This window comes from Suncus etruscus, chromosome 9 (assembly GCF_024139225.1).
Source record: "Suncus etruscus isolate mSunEtr1 chromosome 9, mSunEtr1.pri.cur, whole genome shotgun sequence".
NCBI lineage: Eukaryota > Metazoa > Chordata > Mammalia > Eulipotyphla > Soricidae > Suncus > Suncus etruscus.
In genome coordinates, this window is record NC_064856.1 from 27,484,033 (window position 1) to 27,504,841 (window position 20,809).

A 20,809-nucleotide genomic window follows, 5' to 3' on the forward strand; every position below is an offset into this window, starting at 1 on the left:
TCAATGACAAGAGTTCCCCATTCTCAATTGGTTTCAAAGCTGATGACTAGTGGAAGGATGGTACAGAGGTTTCATGCCTAAAGTATGAAGTCAGAAAGAACCACTGCCTGGGGTCAGAGCAAAAGTACAGCAGGTAGAGTGCTTGCTTTGCATAAGTCTGACCTGGGCTTAATTCTTGGCATCACATATGGTCCCCTGAGCCAACCAGGAGTGATTGCTGAGCACAGAGCCTAGAGGAAGCTATGACCATAGCCAGATATGGCCCTTAAACAAAACAAGCCATAAAAAATGAACCACTGCAGGGAGAGTAGTCTGGAGGTACAAAACCCAAGACAGGGTGGCTTGTATTAAGAATAGGGCTAACAGTTCAGAGATCAGATAGAGGTCTGAAGTCCCATCTCCTTTGAAAACCTCAAGGAATAGATTGAGAATGGGGCTACTGGAATGGAGGCTTGGAAGATACTAGAATTTTTATCAAAGACTGAGATTAAGCACATGAAGTTGATCAGATATGTCTTACACATCCTCCTCTACACACACACACACACACACACACACACACACACACACACAGATGCGTGCATGTGAGTGTGCAGGCACACTCCTTGTCACTCCCTGTCTCAGCCTTCCCTGAGCATGTGGCCTCTGTGCCTGTCCCTTTGTATTCCAGGAACATCCGCGTTGGTCTCAGTAAATTCCCAGCTCACCTGAATCGCTTGGCAGAAACAAGTTTTTATGTCAAGTCACAGACCGACCCATGTAAGCTCTCAGACAAACACTGTGCATTATTGCTGGAGCAGGTGGCCTGCAAAGGTGACGGCCAGCTTCCCTTTGTCTTGTTTGTCACAGATGCTGCTATTGACCTGTCACACCTGGCCTTCGGGATAAGATCCCACTAGTCCCCAAACTTCAGATTCAAGGCTGGGAGGGCAGTGGGCCAAGATGGGCGTGAGCAAGCCAGGAATGTCGCTGCTGTTTTTCAGCCTAACGGTCCTGCTTGGGATGTTCGTGGTGTGCCGAGCATGGGCTCCAGGGAGCCTTGAGAATCTCAGTGCCTTTGAGAGAGGAGGGGATGGCCACCGGGGGACAGAAACCTTGCGCTCAGATTCACACAGCTGGTAAGTGGCAGAGCTGGGGCTTGGCGTTTGTCTAGCTGTAGATCCACTGTGACCACTTATTCTCATTACCAGACTCTGTGAATACCAATCTTTTCCCTTTTGTCCCCAAAGGCACAGATACTGATGATTTTAATGGTGCAGCTTCGTTGATTCACTTGAAAAACAATTATCGAATGTCTACTCTATGCTGGGCAAAGAGGAAGGAGGGGCAGGGAAGAGGTCAGAGATATACATGTATGTGTGTGTGTGTGTGATAGGAGTTTGGAGAGAGATGGGGAGAGAGGGACTGGGAGGGAGAGAAAGAGAAGGGAAGAAGGGAAAGAGAAAGAGGAGGAGAGAAAGAGGGAGAGAAGGACAGGGAGAGAAAGAGAGTAGAAGAGGGAGAGAGAAAAGGGGAGAGAGCGAGAGTGAGTAAGAGAGAGTGAAAGAGAAAGGAGAAAGAGAGAGGCTCTCTGGACTGGGTAGGTGAAACCCAAAGTAGCTTAGCCCACAGTGGGCACAGGTCTAGTGAGAAGGGGGGGTCCACAAACAGTGGGCAGAGAAGGGGGGTGGGTGGGAGCAGGAAAGCAGGAAGGGAACTGAGAAGGCATTTGGCTTTCTTATTACCTCTGGGCTCTCAAATGCGTGACGACCAGGCAGAAGTGACAAACTCAAACGGGAAAGGAAAAAATGCCAGCTACAGCCAGAATAAAATCAGGGCAAATAGAATAAAACCTGACAGCCAAGTATAAATAAATATTCGTAAAAGAGTTAAAGGACAGATTAAAATAAAAACACCAAATGCAATTCTTACCCCTTGACAAATGCAGTGCGAATTGGGTTCTTTTAATCAAATGTTTGGCAGGTGTATGAATTATTTATAATTCAATATCGGGTGGTTAAATGGAAAATGGAAGATGTTCCCCTCGTCTGCTCCATGAGCTTATCCACCCTTCCCCCCAGATCCTCCTGGGGCTTCCCTCCCCCACCCCAGGTGCATGCTGGACTCTGCTCACACCCCGCCTCCTAGGAGCATCATCATTTGTCATTTGGCAACCTCATCACAAGCCTTCTTGAGACCTGTCTGGTTCGAGAAGGCGGTTCCAAGGCTGGGCAACCCACCCAGTGCTTGGGGGATTTGGGGATGCTTGACCCAGAGTCCCAGCATGCTCTGGGAAAACCTTTTTCTCCATCCTGGTGTACCACCTGTACTTCTCCGTCTCAGGCCCATCCCAACTCACAGGCCTCTCTATGTGTTTCTGCAGCAGGAAGCAAGACAGCTCTCCCCAGTGTACAGAGAAGGAAAGTGAGGCCTTGAGGCACACCCGGAAGTGCATGGGGCTACACCTCGTACACTCTCCAGCAAGTGTTTATTGGAGCTCAGCTCTTCAAGGTGTTCTAGTCAGAAAGTTTGCACTTCACCTCCAGCTCTGATGTCTCATTCCCTGTGTCTTGGACCTGCTAGCTGGCCTCTCAGAACCACCTGACACATCCTGTGCTCTGAGTTTGAGCTCCCTCATATAGGAACTGTGAGGTTGAGGAGGTGATGGTTCAATTCTGGGCTCAGTGGAAGTGGGCATGCTATTCCTCAGGAGACCAGACATTGGCCCATTTGACAGATGGAGAAATGGAGACCTGGAGATACCCACGCCAGTCCCACAAGTACCCACAAAGTCCTAATTCTGAAACGGACACCTCATATTCCTTTACACCCTGAGATATTCTGCTCTTGCAGAATTCTCTCAATTCTCTCTCTCTCTCTCTCTCTCTCTCTCTCTCTCTCTCTCTCGCTCTCTCTGTCACACACACACACGCACGCACACACACGCGCGCACACACACACACACACACACACACACACACAATCTCAAGCAGGAAAGCAGGATGGAGGGTCCCACAGCAGCCCAGTGCCGAATGCCTTCCCTGAGCCACAGATGAATGAATGAGTCTCCCGCTAACAAACGGCTGTCGGAAAGGTGGGAGAATGAAGGTAATTAGTCCCCTTAATGCCGATTTCAGACTAATCTTTCACACTTAAGGAAATTGTTCCAATGATTTTCTTATTTTCAGGGGAGCTCGTTAAGTAAGAATTAGAAAAATAGATATGGTAGGAGATAAGGAAATGGATTCCGTAATGACAAGCTGCCTCTCCACAGTGAGAGAGACTGGAGGGGCGGGAAAGAGTGACAGACTCAGAGCTGCCTGGAAGGGGGACAGTGGGTCAGGTGGAGCCCCCTGGGCCAGGGTCCCCACCCTAGCTTGAGGCCTCTGCAGAGTAGAAGCTCAGTGCACACAGGTATTAGGGCTTCCAGACCAGCCTCTTGATCAGCCTCTGGGCCCAAGCCCTGAGCGGGGGCTGTCCTCATTAAACAGAGAATCTGCCAGCTAGCAGGAAATTCCAGCCTCAACACCCCTCCTCCTCCTCCTCCTCTGAGAAACCAGCCTCTATGGTGGTAGCAGTGGCGTGGGATGCAAATTGTAGGTTTCGAGCTTGGGGGATGGATAATACTTATGAGGGAGGTGGAAGCAGGGAGGTGCTTTATGAAGGAGGTGGAAGGGTGGAGGCCAAGAGGCAGGAGGTGGGTGGAGGTAGGCAGCAGGCCTACCAGTGTCTCCGGTGGCATTTGCCCTGCTCCAGCTGTTAAACCCTGGTCATGTAACTTGGCCAAGGCCACAGGGCCATAAGTCTCAGTAGGTGGGTCCTGGAAAGTCCATGGTCCACCATTACTTCTCTAGGCTGCCTCTTCTCTCTCCTTTCTTTTTCTCCTGTCCCAGCAGGTCAGAAGCTTGAGGACCACTTGAGCCTGGAGAAATCCTATGGAATTGAGGACTGGGGGGATGAGGGGGTTCTAGGCGGAGAGGAAAGTGCACAGGGAGGATGGGCTAGTATCTATCCTCTTGGAATGAGTCTAGCCATATTTTCCTCCTCCCATCTCTGCTTACAGCGGGTCCTTCCTCTGGTCTCCCCAAATCCTGCAAAGCCTCCCTGGAGGCCAGTCCTCCCATCTCAGATCCTTCCTGAGGTTCCCCCAGTCTTAGCTCCTTTGTTATCTTTCACCCTGCAGATCCTCCTGCCCTCCCCTGAGTGTGGCACATCCTGGGACTCCTAACTCTGCATGCCCAATGGCTTCATGTGTGTTTGATGTATGTGCTGTGAGTATATTTAGGGTGTTCTAGGCATGTGTGTTCACATGTGCATATGGAGAGTGGATATACAATGTGCATGCATGTGTGGGAATGTTGTGTGTACATGTATAGGAGGGTGTGCTGTGTACATGTATATGTGATTCATGAATGTATGGGAGTGTTGTGTGCATGTTTGTGCACATATGAATATATGGATTGCTCTGTGCCTGTATGTGTATTCCATGCACGTGGCTGTGCATGTGGGGAGTGCTCTGTGCATGTATGTTTGTGGGAAGGTGTGAGTGTGAAGTGGGTCAGCCTAAGTCAGCAGACTGTGCTGGCTGGCTGGGCTCGGACCAGAATTTGCTTTTTCTTTTTTTGTTTGTTTTTGGGCCACACCCAGTGACGCTCAGGAATTACTCCTGGCTACCTACGTGCTTAGAAATAGCTCCTGAGGCCCGGAGAGATAGCACAGCGGAGTTTGCCTTGCAAGCAGCCGATCCAGGACCAAAGGCGGTTGGTTCGAATCTCGGTGTCCCATATGGTCCCCCGTGCCTGCCAGGAGCTATTTCTGAGCAGACAGCCAGGAGTAACCCCTGAGCACCGCCTGGTGTGGCCCAAAAACAAAAAAAAAAAGGAAAAAAAAAAGAAATAGCTCCTGGCTTGGGGGACCATATGGCATGCCAGAGATCGAACACAGGTCCATCTTGGGCAGCTGCTTGCAAAGCAAATGCCCTACCACTGTGCTATCTCTCCGGCTCCCAGAATTTGCTTTTTAACAGGTCAAGTGGGGAAAGTGACTGAAATGAAGTGACTGGAAATGTCCTGCCTACACCTCCACCATGAGCTCAGCACTGTGCTGAATGTGAAAATTGTTTGACTTGACGGGGTGGGTTTGGGGCCATATTTGTAAGCACTCAAGGCTTCCTCCTGGCTCTTTGCTTAGGGATCACTCCTAGAAGTGTTTGGAGGAACTATATATGATTCCAGGAATAGAAGAGGGCTGGCTGCATGCAAGGTCAGTATCTCATCCCTGTTATATGGCTTCGGTCTTCATAAGCCTCATTAGGAGGGAGCTCCAAGGAGGAGCTCTGCATCCATGCTGGGGTTGCCTCCTTGAGATGTTTGCAACACCACAGATATTTTTGCTGGTCACCACAGGAAATTCTATTGCTCTGTGCCCCAGCAAATAATGATCCTCTGAGACACCAGAGGTGCCCAGGTGTCACCCCTCTGATAGTCACCTATCCAATAACTAACTCAGTTAAGATCTTGGATGGGAGCGGGTAGTCACTGTGTTACCATCAGGATCAATAACCAAAAGAACATTGGGTCTGCAAGTCAAAGATTCAGAACAGACACTTCAAACACTTTTGTTTCCTATTCACCTGATCTGTACTGTGTTTCCATGATGTACAAGCCATAATAGAAAGTGCTGAATATCCAGCAGTAAACTCCTTTGTCCGCTGAAGACACAGCATGAGGCACTTTTGAGCTTGGTACCCTTGGACTGGTCTTTTTTCTGTTCCTAAACCTCAGTGTTCTCATTTCAAAATGAACATAATCCTATGCCATCCTGGGTATCACAGTGAGACCTTCAGGTCTTTAAATGCCACCTACAGCAGCAGATTCTGACTTGGCATGGAGGCGGGCCCCTGTGTCTTCTTGAAGTGGCTGGGCAGGCAGTGGGGACTGTTTTTGATAAAAAAAAAAGTGCTGGAGAGAGCACAGTGGGGAGAAGAGCACTAGCCTTGTATGTAGCCAACCCGAGTTTGATCCCCAGCATCCTTTGTGGTCCCCTGAGCATCACAAGTTATGGCCAAAGAACAAAAACTGAACAAAATTTTAAAAAGCAGACAAATTAAGATGTTGATATGAAGTCTACTGTTCACCTGCCATGCAGGCACGTGTCTTCCTGCTCAAAATGAAGATGAGGAAACTGAGGATCAAAGGCAGGAAAAGGCCTGCACCAGCTGGTCAGCAATCGTCAGGATTCAAACCCAATCCTCAAATCTCTCCTTGGTACCATCTCTGGGACTTGAAAGCAATTCTGGGCATGGCAGTTGGGGCTGAGCCTGTCTGGGCTTAGCCTTGAGGCCTAATTCCCAACATCCCTCCGGGTCTCGGTCTCACCCCATTAGCATTGCTTTAAAAAGTGCGGACCGACCCGGGTGCATTATTGCCCACATAAATCAGGCGGCTCGGAGTACGGAACACCTTTAAACAAACAGCTGATGGGAGTGAAGTTCCAGGATCATTATTAATAGCTTTTCATTTCGGTGGCCGCTGTGCTGTGACATGCCTTCCCAGCAGAAGCCCCGCGCAACCAGCCCCCGATCGGCTGATCCCCCGAGTCCGCCAGTCAGAATGAATGACTGTACCTTTGTGTTAATTGTGGAGCCCAAGCCACACTAGGAATGCTAATATGGTCAAGTGGGAGGGGGCAGGTGCCAGTGCTGCCTGGCTGCTGGGCAGGGAAGGACCCACCTCTAGCCTCCCTCCATAGCAGCCAGTAGCAGGGTCTCTCCAATAGACTCATCTGAGCTCCACCCTCCTCTACTCAAGAACACGCACCCCCTCCCATTTCCCATGGCTCAGAGCCAAGCCCAGACTCATCTGGCTGCCAGTCCACAGCCCTTTGTGTCTCCTTCTGTCTAGCATTTTTGTCTCCTTGCTTATATTTCCATACCACCAACCTGATCCTGCTCAAATTCAACCATCCATTCATCTATCCACACACCCATCTATCCACCTATTGACCTCCATCTACCTATCCATTCGTTTATTCATCCTCCATCCGCCCACCCACCCATCCAACTATCATTCACTCATCTTGCCCATCTACACTCATCCATCCATTCATCCTTTCATCCATCCACCAATTCATCCATTTATACACCCATTCATCCTCCACCCACCCATTCAGCCACCACTCTATCAACCATCAATCCATCTATCCATCCACCCATTTCATTTATTCACCTAACTACCCATTCACCACTCATTCATCCATCCATCTTCCAACTATCCATGCATCCATCCATCCATGCATACATACATACATACATGCATGCATCCATCCATCCATGCATTCATCTGTCCATCAATCCACTCACTCACCTTATCATCCATTCTCCATTCTCCAACTACCCATCTATCTCTACCCGTTTGCCCATGCCTTTTCATCTGTCCATCCATCCATTCATAAATCTATCCATTCATCCATTTCATCCATCCACCTATCTATTGTCCGTGCCTCCATCTGTCCATCCACCATCCATCTATCCATCCATTCACTTACCCATCCTCTTTCCACCCACTCATCCATCTAACATTTACTGGGCCCTCTAAAAGATACAGAGAATAGAGCTGTATCATGAAAGATATGTTCCTACATCTCCTAGGGTTTGACAGGCAAGTGTGGGCTCTAGAGCCAAGCTGGCTTGGCCACACCAGCACTTCCCAGGGGACATGCCGGGCCTGAGATTGTTCTCAGGACCCTGCACATGAAAGCATGTGCTTGACACTTGAGTCATCTCCACAGCCACTGGTTTGGTTCTTTGCTATTTCTGTGACTGTTCTCCAGGCCTCAGTGTCCTCTGAAGAGAATCATAATCTTAGTTGCCTCTACACTGAGAATAATTCAAAGGCTAATCAGCACTCTCAACAAGGGGGATTTGTGTTGTTATAATTGTTGTTTGGGAGTCACACCCAGAAGTGCTCAGGGTTTACTCCTGGCTCTGTGTTCAGGGATCACTCCTGGCCTTGCTTGGGGACTATACCGAGTCTCAGTGATTAAAGTCAGGTCAGCCACATGCAAGGCAAGCATCCTCTCTACTGTCCTATTTCTCAAGCTCAAGGGGATTTTTAAAATTACTCTTTCAAGCCTACTTCCAATGTTCCCACAATATGTAAACCCTCCCCTGGATGCTGTTCTCTGTCCTCTCTCCTCTTCTCCACAGCACTCTATCTGCACCTGTTCACAACTTCATTAAAGGGTTTATGGCAGCGATACAAGCTGGACAATAGCTATTGCCCTCCCTGCTCTGGGTCTCTCTCTTTAACCTGCTCAACAATGTTCTCACCACAGAGGTCCTTGGACCTCATAATCTGCTCCCCTGGTAGCACATGCCACCCCATGGCCAGAATTATGATAGTCCATGTGAGTGCCCAGCTCTCAGCTCCAAATTGCCTCCACTTACACATCTAAAACATACCACAGGGTGGGCAGAGAGATAGTTTAGAAGTTAGGTGCTTACCTTGCTGGGTCAATCACCAGCACCAGGGGCCAGAGAGATAGCCCATGGTAGGGTGTTTGCCTTGCACATGACCAACCCAGGATGGACCTGGGTTTGATTCCCAGCATCCCATGTGGTCCTCCAAGCCTGCCAGGAGCAATTTCTGAGTGCAGAGCCAGGAGTAACCCCTGAACTCAACTGGGTGTGGCCCCAAAACAAACAAACAAAAAAATCATCAGTACCAAACAAGGCCCTGAACACCAGCAGGTATGGCCTAACCATTACTCTGTCCAAAACTTGTCAGGTACCAAACTGAATTCCCAGGTTCTTTCCCTCCACAGTCATCACACCTAATAAACAAAACGAACTAAACAAACAAAATAACCAAAAACTAGGCACAAGCCTGGTTCCTCTTCCTGAACCACCGGTCTGTCTAAATAAGTACCTTATTCCAGCTGCTTCTGTCCCAATTCACCTTCACAGCCAATTCTGCCAGCTCTGCAATACAACAGACCCCAAATCTGCCATGAGTAGCCTGTCCAAACCATACTTCTTGCCTGTGTTGCTGAAATAGCCTCTTCTGGTCTCAGCCCCTGCCTTGCCTCTATCTCTGTGTTCTCCATAACAATGTTCAAATGTACTCTAGAGGATGGAATGAGGCAGGCACAGGGAATCTTGAGAGAACAGTGGAACTGTAGAGGAAAGCAGACACATTGATAGAGGGTGGAGGGTTAGAAAGTTGTATGTATGACAGTATTGTCAAGCAAATGACAATAAACCAAAATCTTACATATTAGATCATAAAAGTCTTTCTTCTGAGTAAGACAAGAAGTTCTTCAGCTCTGGTAAGCCCCAGCCTAGTTTGTTCAGCCTCTTGTTACTTCTCTAACCTCCTCTCTCCCTACCTGCCCTATATGGCCACAAGGAATTCCAGTTGTTATCACCTCCTGGCCTTTGCATGTACTTCCTGTACCCCTTTGATCCCGCTGCCTCTCTCTTCCTCATGGACCTCCAGGGGAACTTTGGAGTTGCTTGCTCTGACCCATCTTGGCCCCAGATAACTCGCATTCACCTATCAAGACTGAACTGAAGTCATTTGATCCACAATGGCTGTACTTCCTTTCCACCACCAAACCACTGGTTCCTTGGAAGACTTCTGGCTATTACCATGCATGTATGTGTGTGGGGGGACATGCATATTAGTGTGTGGTTCTGTGTATGGTATGATGTGTGTGGCTGTTATGTGTGGGTTGTATGGAGCTGTGAAGTGTGGAACATGTGGTGTGTGTTTGTATGTATGTGTTATTTGGTTTGTGTGGTGTGGGCTGTACGGGGTGTGTGGTATTATGTAGGAAATATATACATTATGGGGGTATGGTTGTGTATTGTAGAGTGTACGTGTGGTGTGGTGTCGTGCGTATGTGGTATGGGGGTGTAAAGTATATGGATGTGTGTTATGTGTGGTGTGTGTGGTGGGGAGTGTGTGTAGTGTGTAAATGTGGTGTGCAGGGGGTTGTGTGTGTGGGGTGGGGTGTGAGGGATGTGTGTGTTAAATGTGGTGTGTTTGTGTGTGGTGTCTTTCTTCCTAGGCTTTAGGGTCCTTAAAGACAGTTTCTGCACCCTCACAGGTGCCCCATAAATGAATGAATTGATTCATAAATCCAAATGCTTGAGGGGAGGAGTGGGTGAGTGTCTAGACTCAATGCAGCTCTAGTATCCCAGAGTCCTGGGGAGTCCCAGAGTCCCAAGTCACAGCCTTGCTATCTCCTGGCCCCAGGAGCCCCATCCTCCACCAGACACTTGGATCTTCACAGCATTTGTTTCTCCTGGGGAAGATCAGTCACATCCCACATGTGCAGAGGGACATGGACCCTCAGGAAAAGCCCAGCTGCTTCCTCCTCTGTACCAAGAGTTTGTCAGGCATCTACACTGCTCAAACTTGCTTCTGCATACGTGTCTGGCCCAGGCCAGGGGCGGAGAGCAAGGTGTGTGTGAACTGCCATTCCATCTTCTCCTCAAGGGACTCTCTCCCAGAATCTCTCCTCCTCTTCCTCTAGCCACACATCCCCCAAGCTTCCTTCCCCCTCCTCCTCTTGGAGGCCTCTCCATACCTCAATCCCAATAGTCAGGTCCTTCCACAGCTCAGAGGGAGAGAGATGCCTCCCTCTGTGAACTCCATCTTTTGAACTCCCTCTTTGAACTCCATCTTTCCCACAGGGATTATCTGAGAAGTGATAAAAATACTTGCATTCATCTGAACTTCCAGGAGCCTCTATATATTCCCCTGTATAATGGGGACAGACAGGAGTGAGATGGGGGTTCCCTGAGATAAAGTACTAAGACTCTGGAACTTTCCATCAGCTCTGAGGCTGTCCATCAGCCCCTCCTCACCACACACCCTCATTCTAGTGTCCTCCCCATGGATTCAGGGAAAACCCTTCCTCAGCTCTGCTGGTGGCCACAGCTAGGAGATTCTGATTCCTTTCCAGGCAGTGGAGTTTCTAGAACCCCCTCCGGAAGGGCCCAGAGTCTGGTAGAAAAAGGAGGTGATGGAACTGGGTGGATGGGGTGGCCAGAGCTTTGGGGAGGGCAGGAGGGTGCGAGAGAAGAGGATGGGTCCCAGCCTGAGAGTGAGAGACGAGTTAACAGCTCAATTGTTATTTCAATTACACGGATTATTTGAAAACAATGTTATGAGTTTCATCACTGACAACCCCAGGAAATGGCTGCTATGGCAACCAGGGAAAAGAATGGCCCTGCGCAGCCAATCAGAAGTTCCAGCCCTGCCGCCAGTTTGTACAAACTCTTTCTCCCCAGCAGGAGAGAGAGGGGGCCAGGAGATCGGGCAGGTAAAAGGACCCTTGATACCTAGGCAGTTGTTGAGTGCAGAATTCCAGGCCCATGATTGGCTGTTTCTCCCATAATTCTCTACACAAGAACCTTGTCCTATGCATAGGCCTAGCAATGGACAGATCAGGGGGTCATAAGATGGTGATGAAGTGAAGGTTTTAGGATTGTCCACTCCCCGCCCAGCCTAACTGTAGTAGGAGAGTCTCTAAAGTACCAGGTCCTTTCTATCCGGAGGACACCGTGACTTGCCTCACAGCTCTATTTCTACAGGGAAGGAAGCAACTCAGCTGTGCTCAGGGCTTCTGGCTTTGCTCAGGGATCATTCTTGGCAGGGCTTAAGGGACCATATGGGACACTGGGGATGGAACCCAGGTCTGCTGCCTATAGGCAAGTGGCCGCTGTAGTAACTCTCCAACCAGTAGCCTCACATCTAATGCTGGAAGAAGGCAATCTGGGGGGTAGGGGGGGTGCGCTGCACTAGACCAAGAAAGAACAGGCAGCACCTGCGAGGTACAGGGGCTCCAGGATCCCGGCTCCCTTCCCAGCTGCCCTCTGCACAGGCCGCAGGCAGCCATCCCGCCCACCTTCTCCAAATGAGGCGCCCAGCGGTGTCCGGAAACAGCCTCTCGTGTTCTCCCTATTCAGAAAGAGCCAATTTGCCAAGCAGCTGGCTGGCCTCGAGTTCTGCCAAAGCTGATTCTGAAAGGCCATTTTCTACCTGCTGGAGCTGACAGCCACGCCGATGTCCATAACTCCACCCTCAGCTCTAGTTCACAGTGCCTTCAGAATTTTTGTTGTTTTGTTTTGGGGTCATACCCAGTGATGCTTAGGGGCTACTCCTGGCTCTGCACTCAGGAATCATTCCTGGTGGTGGTCATAGGACCATATGGGATACTAAAGATCGAACTTGGGTCAGCTGTATGTAAGGCAAATGCTCTTCCTGCTGTACTATCAGTCTAAATCTCATGGTCCCTTTTGCAGAGTTATCTAGACACCACTATTTTAAACACTTTCCAAATACTTATTTGGGGACTTCTCAGTAGTACTCAGCAGATTCAGGACTCTCATTCAGTAATACTTGGCCAAACTAGAGACGAAGCACCTTCTCAGTCCTGCCTGATGCTGGCCCCCAAGCTGGTGAATCCTGGGCTTGCTTTTCAGAGGGAGAAGGAGGCATAGGCCAGGGAAGAGAGGAAACTGGCTATTATTGGCTGGCATATGCTCATTTCTGAACCACAGCTTCTGCCCCTACAGTTGCAGTGGGGAGGGGTGCTGGCACAGACATATTCCTGCTGGCCTGGGGTGCAATCCCCCCAACCCAGGTGCCATGCAGCCCTATAACATGCAAGTCTAGGACAGCTTGTGGTCCCACTGAATGGATGTGGGCTCTGAGTATCAAAAGATAGTACTCTCAGAGATAGTACCGTGGGTAAGGCAATTGCCTTGAGTTTGGTTGACCCGGGTTCTGCCTACCCCACCCTTGGCAGCCCACTTGGTCCCTGAGCAGAGCCAGGAGTGATTCCTGAATGCAGAGTCAGAAGTCAGCCTTGAGCATCACCAGGTGTGGTCCATAAACACACACACAAAAAAATATGGAAGCTGCCTGGTCAATGTGCCTCAGGTGAGCACTGGTGCGCCAATTTTGAGGAACCCAGGAGCAGGTCATGATGGTTTGTGAAGGTTCAAAGGGGAGCTCAGGCCAAATTGGGAGAATCCAAGGAGCAAAGGAAAGGAAGTGAGGTATGGCTCAGCAAGCATGGATGGCGAGGGGGCTGGCTCAGAAAGAATCTGAGAGCCACAGCTCAGAGGTCATAGGTCTGCTGGGGTTGTGCCGGTGACCATGTCCAGTTTGGGGGAGGGGGGAACAGGGGTGCCTGGAAGCCAAGCAGATGGTTTGGAACAGCTGAGCGAGGCTGCAGGGACCCATTGCGGCTCAGGAACCAGCCCCCCTCCCAAGCGGCCTCCGTCTCACGCAGCGGAGCAATTTCCCAAAGCATTTTCTCTAATTTGTGATTGTTTTCCTAACCCAGAAGCAGCGAGAAGCTCCAGCTTCTTTCTCCCAGCCCACGAGTGAGCAAGGAGCTGCCAAAGCTGCCAGTCTCCACCCCCAATGCTGCCCACAGTGAGGGGGGACTGACTGTCCCTCTGTCCCTGAGTCCCTGGGACTGGCCAGGCTCAGGGGAGGGTCTTGTGCGCTAGGTGGGTGTAGAGATGCATAGAAAGTTCCATGGGAGCAATTTGCTGGCAGCAGTGCCTGTGGGTGGCCTCAAGGAGTAGGAGAGAGGGTGTGTGTAGAGAGAAGGCGCTGGACAATGTTTAAGAAAGCAGCCAGATGGGCCGGAGAGATAGCATGGAGGTAAGGCATTTGCCTTGAATGCACAAGGACAGTGGTTCGAATCCCGGCATCCCATATGGTCCCCAGAGCCTGCCAGAAGCGATTTCTGAGCATGGAGCTAGGAGTAACCCCTGAGCACTGCTGGGTGTGACCCAAAAACCAAAAAAAAAAAAAAAAAAATAGAAGGCAGCCAGAGCCAAATGAGGGGACAAGGGGGGGTCTGAGGGGTGATGCTTTCTAGGGGCTCTACATAGAGACAGTCTACAGGGGACAGACATGTCTGTGGGGGAGCCAGAGCTCTGTTGGGGATTCTGGGGAGTGGAGGTATCTACTAACAGAGGAGGTAGGGAGAAGGTTCAGGCTAGCAAGGTTTGAACCTAAAGGTTCAAAAGAAAGAACAAAGTCTACTGAGGGCTCAAGGGATACATCAAGAGGGTCTAGAAACTCAGGAGGAGTCAGGGGCTCTGAGAGAAATGCCATTTCTATGAAGCACTTGGGGCGTAGGAAGGGGTGACCTTCTCAGGCGGTTTGGAGAATGAGATTCAGCTACTACCTTCCCTTCCTACTCTTGGCACCTGTTTTGGCCTGGCTCACCCCAGTCTCAGGGCCTGCTCTTTGCCAACACACACATCCTTCTTCTGAAGGTCACCTCACCTCATCCTCTGCTTCCCTGTGAACTCTATTGCACCTCTTTAAGGCCAAGACCCAAGTTCTTCTCCACTGGCTGGCTACACCACTGGCCCCTCTCTCTAGGTTATCCTTCAAGATTATGCACCCCTTTAGAGTCCAAATATATCACCAGGACTTACTTCAGACAACTGTCATGACCAATATGGTAGCTCTCCTGCCAAACTAAACCCAATCCCTCCAATTGCAAGGACTGCCAATCTCTTCCATTTGTCCTGGGAATCAGAGCGTGGCTGATCTGGAGAGCACCCTGCATAGCTTTGGAGACAGACTGTGTCCTCTCTAATGTCTCTTTTCTAGATAAAATAACCCTGCTCCTTCCCTTGGTCTTTCCAATCACTATCTTTATTCTCATCAGACATCTCCAAATGCTTAAAGCAAGATTTTACTAGAGGCTGGCACTGTGTTAGCTCACAAGCAATGCGTTTTGGATAAAATAATAGTTGGATTCATGAACAGATGAAATGGATAAATGCATATGGAGAAGAAAAGAAATGATGTGTGGATGAATGAAGGGTAGATGGATGGAGGAGTGGAAATTGATGAAGGACTGAGGAGTGTGGATGTTTAAACAAAGGGGCAGACAGGAAGATGATGTAGTGGACAAATGGATGGATGAGTGGATAGATGGATAGAAGGATAAATGGATGAATGAATGGACAGGTGGATGGATAGAAGGAAGAATGTATGTATGTATGTATGTATTGGTAGATGGATAGGTGAATGGATAAAAGTATAGATAAATGGGGTGGTGTGTGTGTAAGAAAAAATATAGACAAATGGAGCCAGAAAAATAGCATGGAGGTAGGGTGTTTGCCTTGCATGCAGAAGGACAGTGGTTCGAATCCTGACATCCCATATGGTCCCTGAGCCTGCCAGGAGCGATTTCTGAGCATAGAGCCAGGAGTAACCCCTGAACGTGGCTGGGTGTGACTCAAAAACCAAAAAAAAAAAAAAAAAGTATAGATAATGGGGCCAGAGAGCATGGAGGTCATCGGTTCGAATCCCGGGGTCCCATATGGTCCCCCATGCCTGCCAGGAGCAATTTCTGAGCTTGGATCCAGGAATAACCCCTGAGCACTGCCGGGTGTGACCCAAAATACACACACACACACACACATACACACACACACACACACACACACACACACACACACACACACACACACAGAAAGTATAGATAAATGACTTGGGAAATGATCCTTTACACCAAATTCTGAATGGAAAGATAATCTCAGCTGGCCTCTCAGGCTTCCCCAAGTAAGACTCCTTGAATTTGGCTAGTGATACCCAGTTTTCCCAGACACCACACTTGGATCTTATCATAGTTACTTCTCCCTCTCTCCACAAGCAAGCCGCTCTAAGTCTTGTTGATCCTTTCGTTGTGGTATCTTTTTCCTTACACCCTGCTGTCTTGTCTCCTGGGAGATTCCGGCTGCCCCTGTCCCCTGACTCCTCTCTCTACTTCAGGTCAATATAATGACAAAGTCATCATCTGATTTTCCTAAAGCTCTTTCCCTGCCAGGGACCTTCAGCAGCTCTGCCTGCTTCCATCCTCCAAAAGTCCACTCTTCTATATTCAGACAAAATTGCCTTCCAGGACCTCACTCTTCTTTCTCCCATCATGGACTCAGTCTGTGCTCTGATCACGCCAGATACCTAGCTGGTACCAAGCTTCCTTCTCTTGGCTCCTGCTGTTCCTACCACCTGCAATGCCCTCCCTGCCACCCTCACCTACAGCAATGCCACCTGACCACAAAACCCAGAAGCTGCCTCCCCAGTCAGCCTATTCCCTGTCCCCTCTACCAGATAGAAACAAATACCCACTGCCTCAACGTGCACTCACTGAGTACCCTCCACATGCCCTGCTCGCTAGGAGGAATGTGAGAAGAACCGGACAAGAAGGACATGACCTGGCCTTCAAAGGCCCTACTTGTGTAGACATGTGATTGCGCGTATTCAAAACAGTCTACAAGAAGATCAAAAGGTATAACAACGTCTGAGCAGGGGCAAATGCTTCTAGAATAATTATTAGTTTTATTTATTTATTTATTTATTTATTTGTTTGTTTGTTTTTGGTTTTTGAGTCACACCCGGCAGCGCTCAGGAGTTAACTCCTGGCGCTATGCTCAGAAATCGCTCCTGGCAGGCTTGAGGGACCATATGGGATGCCGGGATTTGAACCACCATCCTTCTACATGCAAAGCAAACGCCTTACCTCCATGCTATCTCTCCCGCCCCTTAATCGTTAGTTTTGACCTGGCAGTGCTTAGGGTCCAGTCCTCACTCTGTGCTCAAGAGTGCCTCTGGTGGTGTTCGGGGAAACTACACGTTGTGCTGGGGATCCACCCAGGATCTGTGGCATGCAAGGCAAGTCAGTACCTTACCCTCTACTTTCTCTTCAGCTTCTCCAGTGACTTAATCCTCTACACAAAACTATGAGGTATCTATGGGGAACTGAGGAAACTGAGGCACGAGGCTGGCATCTAAGGATATTCATTCATCTGTAGGGCTGAAATAGACAGGGCCCTGGAAGGACTATTGCCGTGATGTGCTCCACAGAGCATCCCGTCATATTCTGCCACGTGGCGGGAACACAGGGGGCGGAACAGAAATGTACCACAGGCTTACTCTCACCCCTCAACAAGTATGTGTCCTCCCTCCAAACTCAGGACCGTGGGTTGTTTAAAACCGTGGAAATGAAGATAGACTCAGCTTGGGGTTCAGAGCTCAACTGTGACTGAGATTCCATGTGTCTGGGGGCCCCAGATCTCCGTCCCCATCAGGGGTTGAGCACCTGAAGCCTTTTTTTTTTTTAAATTTTATTTTAAACCTCCCTAAGCATCATCCTATGCATAAGCAGCAGGACAAGAGAAGATATAGAGCCAAGGCACCTCCTGACCTCGGAGCCTGGCTGCACCTCTCAGGATATCCCTGTTCCCAAAGACATGATCTCAGCCTGCAGGGCTGTCCCCACCCCAAGGAGAGGCCACAGCACTGTGTGTGCTCACCTGAACCAGTTCTCCCTCGTCACTGCCCATCATCTTGTCTGCCCAGTGACCTGGATCCGCCTGCCTGGCCGCCCCATCCATCAGCCTGCCTAGGCCCATCCGCCCTTGTCCCCGCCGGCTTGGTGCCTGTCACTCTCCCTGTCACACACACACACACACACACACACACACACACACACACACACACACACACACACACACACACCCCTCAGGCTCTCAACTCCTCCCACCCCAGAGACAACAGACACAGTGGAGCCAGGAAACCCAGTCTTGCCAGCACAGCCTGCCTTCCTAGGATCCTAAACCATTCTCTGCCATCCAGCATTCTCCCCTCCCAGGGGACCCGACTTCCCACCCCTGGCCTCCCCACACTGGACCCCTAGAGCTTCTGCTTAAAGAATCCGATCAGGGCCCAAAATGTACTAGTGATCCCCTAGGAAATCACTGGACAAGCGCGAGAAGACGTGTGTACAAGGGGTGTTTGGCGGGGAATTGTTTGTAATCGCGATGGATTGGAAATGGCCCAAATGTCCAAGAGTGGGGGCTGCTGGATGAATTATGGCCCAGCCACACAATGGAGAGGCATGCACTCTTAAAAAATGATGATGTCGATGTATATTTATCGAAATGGCAAGACACTCGCCATATATTAGAGAGTGAAAAAAAAGCAGGTTACAAAGGCATATGTATAAAGCAAGCTGCCATTTTTATTTTTAAAAAAATCTATATATGTCAGGAAGGACGTGCACTGAAGTGGTAGCCAAGTTGGTGGTGGGATTCTGGCTCATTAAAGATACTTTGCTATATAAAAAGATTCACACTTAGAGAGCCTCACGCATACATGCAGATCTTGAGTGCGGAGGAGGAGTCCCCGGGTATGGAAAGCTTCTTGGGACTCTGCGCTGGGCTTAGCCATTTGCTGGTGACCTCACGGCCTCTGCTCTACACTTCCTCTGAGGGAAGCCCCTGACATCCATTCTACAGATGAAGAAACTGAGGCTTGTTCTGTCTGTACACGGCAGAACAGGGATCTCAGCCTGTCTCCCTCTACCTCCAAAGCCCGGATTTCTCATCAGCAGCCTGTCGTGTTCCCCCTTTTGCATGTCTGTGACTTGCCTATTTAGAGCAATAATATGGATGCACCTGAGTGACAGAGAAATGGCTGAAGTTAACGAGACCAGGGATGCTGGGACAGGCTCTCTACACCACTGTACCTGCTAGGCTCACTGGTCACTTTGGGAGGGTTTTTTCTATCTGTTCAGGCTCCCCCACTTTGCCTGCTCCTGTTGGGAGGGACCAGTTACCCTAGTTCTGCTCAGGAGTAAAGGATACCTCACCTGAGCCCTTTGCCTGCTCCTGTTGGGAGTTACCCTAGTTCTGTTCAGGAGTAAAGGATACCTCACCTGAGCCCCTCTCCTCAGACCCAAACAGAATCAGCTGGGGAGGGACAGCTGGTTGCATGCCATAGGTCATGCTGGACACTGGAAGGAAAAGGCCTAGCAGTGCCTTCAGGATGATCTTGACCAGGTCTTTGGGGTCTCCTAGGCATAGGGTGGGAGACCCTGAGTCTTTGTGACCCTTTGTGGGATTCTCAGCAGCTTCCTGGTCTCTCCCTTAGCTGCCGCCAGCAGCCAACTAGCCAGCTCTGACAACCAGTTATGTTTCCAGACGTTGCCAAATGTCCCCTGGGGAGGGGTCAGAATCACCCTTGGGTGACAACTGTGAGGAGCTAATGGATGTGCCAGTGGGCACTGAGGTGATTGTGACAGGAGACAGTGTCTGGGGAGCCCAGGCTTTGGGAAATGCAGCTGCATTTGAAATCCCAGACTACTCCTAAGCTCTCTTTCCTCAGTAGCATATCTGGGGTGATCTCGCCTACCTAAAGAGGTACCTGGGTCCCTCCCTGGCTGAGATTTATACCTGCCTGCTGTCCCCAGACCAGTCCCAGCACTTCTGCAAGGCTTCATGATCTCCGTGTGCCTCTATTGACCCATACTACCTCCATGGGCAGAAACGGGGAACCCTGCTTTATCCCTGCACAGAACCAGCCAGCCCCATCCAGTCCACTCCAGCCCTCAAACCCCATCTCCCCACACCTGGCCACCAGCAGTGTGAAAGCCAGTCTTCTGCAAGGCTTTCCACCACCATAAATCCCTCTGGTCACCCCTCTGTTCTCATGATGAGCCCGAGCTCCTCCTCATGACCCTCCAAGGACCCCCCAGAACCTGGCTTGTGCCAAATCCCTATTTCTGGTAACTCTTAATCATGCAACACAATCCACTTCAGCCAAATAAATACATAATTGCTGCAAACTTCTCCTTCCTCTGGGTCTGGGTTTCCTTCACTCTTGTCCCGATGCCCAATTTCTCTGCTCCACCCCAGCCCCACCAATTCATCATCCCTGATCAGTATTTCTCAATCTCTTCCCCACAGGGGCCCCCTTCGGGTATGGGTTCCTTCTTGTGGTCCTCTGTCCTGCCAACTGGCCTCTTAATCTTGTGTCATGCAGCCCACCCAATTTACAAATCTTTCCCCTGAGGTCCCCTTGGAACATCTCCAGGGCCCCTAGCTGAGGAAACACTGCCCAAGATTACCACTACTCCATTCACATGTACCTGTGTCAACATCATCTTCTCCTGGATGCCTGCATGGTCACCCCACTGGCTTTTGTGGGGGTGGGGGGGTCATGGGCCTACCAGGCAGTGCTTAGGGCTTACTCCTAGTTCATTGCTCAAGGGATAACTCTTAGTAGTGCTGAGAGAACCATATAAGATGCCAATTATCAAACCCAGGTCAGCTACATGCAAGGAAAGTACCTTGGCCCCTGTGCTACTTCTCCAGCCCTTCATTGGCTCTTAAAAGAATTGCCTGATGGGTGACCTCCTTCCTGAGATGACCAGCCCCTGACCCTGGGTCCCACCTGCTATGCATCATTGCATATCTTGCAGTGAGGACCATGTCCAACACAAGAAGCACCTACTATTAGATCTGCGCATTTGAAACTCAGTAACAAGCAGCTAGGCAGCACATCAGACAGACAGCTGGGTCTGTTTCATTTGGTCCCCAAATGCCCTAGAGGTTCAGGTAGAAGGGCAGGCGTGGCCCTCTGCAGGGCTCTGGAGTACAGGCTCAGTGGGAGATAAAGGAGGACACAGACGGATTACAAGGACCTTGACTGTCACGGTGCGGAGTCCGGACTTAATTCAGTAGGCAATGGGGAGCCATGGAAGGATTTTAATCAAGTGAGTGACACCATCCCACCTGCATTCCAGAAAGATCCTTCTGACTGCAGCAGGGATTGCAGTCGGGAGGGGATCTGAGGCTTTGAGAGTAGGAGGGAAGCTGCCACCAGCATTTAGGCAAAGCCAGTAAAGTTGGGGTCAGAGCAGCCATTGAGGATGGAAGGGGAGGGCCCAAGCCATAGTATGGCTGGGAGGGCACTTGCCTTGCATGCAACAGACCTTG